Raw genomic sequence first — 2,482 nt, 5'->3', positions numbered from 1 at the left:
GGCGCAATAACAAAAAACCCCAAAAAAAAAAAAAAAAAAAAAAAAAAAAAAAAAAAAAAGCTAAAGTAGCAACAGGCCAGGATGGCACATAACTGGTGACAGTCCTACATCCAATGTCCTCATCATTGGAGAGCTGCTGAAACAGACTATTCTCTACCTTTCTGAAGGTTTTCATCCCAGAATAATCACTGAAGGATTTAAAGCTGCAAAGGAAAAGGCACTTCAGTTTCTGGAACAAGTCAAAGTAAGCAAAAAGATGGACAGGGAAACACTTATAGACGTGTCCAAAACATCTCTTTGTACAAAAGTTCATGCTGAACTTGCAGATGTCTTAACAGAGGCTGTAGTAGACTGCATTTTGGCCATTAAAAAAAAAAAAATGAACCTATTGACCTCTTTATGGTTGAGATCATGGAGATGAAGCATAAATCTGAAACTGATAGAGGCTTAATCAGAGGACTTGTTTTGGACATGGGGTGCAGCATCCTGATATGATGAAAAGAGTAGATGTGTACATCCTCACATGCAAAGTGTTATTAGAATATGAAAAACCAGAAGTGAATTCTGGCTTTTTTTACAAGAGTGCAGAAGAGAGAGAAAAACTAGTAAAAGCTGAAAGAAAATTCATTGGAGATAGAGTTAAAAAAAAGAATAGAACTGAAAAAGAAAGACTGTGGCTTTTCAGACAAAGGATTTGTTATTAATCAAAAGGGAATTGTCCTTAGATGCTCTTGCAGAAGAAGGCATTATTGCTCTGCGCAGAGCTAAAAGGAGAACTATGAAGAGACTGACTCCTGCTTGTGGTGGGGTAACTCTAAATTCTTTTGATAACCTAAATCCTGATTGCTTGGGACATGCAGGACTTGTGTATGAGTACACATTGGGAGAAGAGAAGTTCACCTTTATTGAGAAATGTAACAATCCTCGTTCTGTTACATTATTGGTCAAAGGACCAAACAAGCACACACTCACTCAAATCAAAGATGCAATAAGAGATGGCTTAATAATAATAATAATAATAATAATAATAATAGAACTGAAAAAAGAAGTCTGTGGTGATTCAGACAAAGCATTTGTTGTTATTGATCAAAAAAGAATTGACCCCTTTTCCTTAGATGCTCTTGCAAAAGAAGGCATCATAGCTCTGCACAGAGCTAAAAGGAGAAATATGGAGATACTGACTCTTGCTTGTGGTGAGGTAGCTCTAAATTCTTTTGATTACCTAAATCCTGGTTGCTTGGTACATGCAGGACTTGTGTACGAGTATACATTGGGAGAAGTTCACCTTCACTGAGAAATGTACTAATTCTCATTCTATTACATTATTGGTCAAAGAACCAAACAAGCACACACTCACTCAAATCGAAGATGCAGTAACAGATGGCTTAAGGGCCATCAAAAATGCTATTGATGATGGCTGTGTGGTTCTGGGTGCAGGTGCAATGGAAGTGGCCATGGCAGAAGCCCTGATTAAGTACAAGCTGAGTACAAAGGGCAGGGCCCAGCCTGGAGTCCAAGAACTTGCAGATGCATTATTCCCAAGGTTCTTACTCAGCATTCATGATTTGACCTTCAAGAAATGTTAGTTAAAATTCAGGCAGAACATTCAGAATCAGGTCAGCTTGTGGGTGTAGACTTGAACACAGGTGAGCCAATGGTAGCAGCAGAAGTGGGCAGATGGGATACTTATTAGGTAAAGAAACAACTTCATTCTTGCATTGTGATTGCCACCAACTTTCTCCTTGTTGATGAGGTCATGAGAGCTGGAATGTCTTTTCTAAGAGGTTGAATTAAAGCTTTCCTGTATTTTCTGAATTCTGAAGACTCTACAGAGTGATCTGGAGAAATATAGTTATGGGAAATCATCCAGGCTTCAATTGATGTTCAAAGAAATTTTTCTTTCCTGTGTAATAAAAGAAAAGAACATCTGTTCAAATTCTAGAATTCTGAAATTAATAATTACAGTATTTTCTTAAATTGCACTGAAGTATACACACAAACCAACTCCTTTTTACCCAGTGAACAGGATGTTTGCTTTAGCTGCAGTGACATCAAATTACATGTTAGATAAGCACATGTTATTTATCTTGTTATTAAATTATCCTTGAAAATCACATACACACACACACACACACACACACACCAGGTGTATGTGTGTGCATGTACAAAAATCCCGAAAACATAGAGGGGTGGAGAAAAAGCAATTGTGGCATGCCCATGCCCATGGAGGGCATTTTCTCATTCTCGCTCTCTCTTTCTCTCCTTCCAGGAAGCACATGTGCTCTCTGGCAAAATTAAAATAAAACAAAAACAAAACATAATCTCTTGAAAATTATACATATCAGATTTACTATAACTTCATGGCTATTGATTGGACATGAGCTTCAGTGATCACAGCTGCAATACCTGGGAGTAGTCATATTCACTCAGTAAATATTAATTGACTATTCTCTCCCCTTCTCTTAACTTACATTGAAAGAAT

The 2,482-nt window shown here is 37.4% G+C and overlaps 1 pseudogene; it reads left to right on the top strand.

Annotated features, from left to right (window-relative positions):
* The window catches only part of LOC102484748 (T-complex protein 1 subunit zeta-like), a 2,241-nt pseudogene extending 452 nt beyond the window's left edge, over nucleotides 1–1,789 (top strand).
* Nucleotides 1,790–2,482: the final 693 nt, after the last annotated feature.

The sequence above is a fragment of the Tupaia chinensis genome, unplaced genomic scaffold (assembly GCF_000334495.1).
Source record: "Tupaia chinensis unplaced genomic scaffold, TupChi_1.0 Scaffold000309_1, whole genome shotgun sequence".
Taxonomy (NCBI): domain Eukaryota; kingdom Metazoa; phylum Chordata; class Mammalia; order Scandentia; family Tupaiidae; genus Tupaia; species Tupaia belangeri.
Note: the sequence above shows the minus strand (reverse complement) of the source record. Positions and strands in the feature narration are given on the sequence as shown.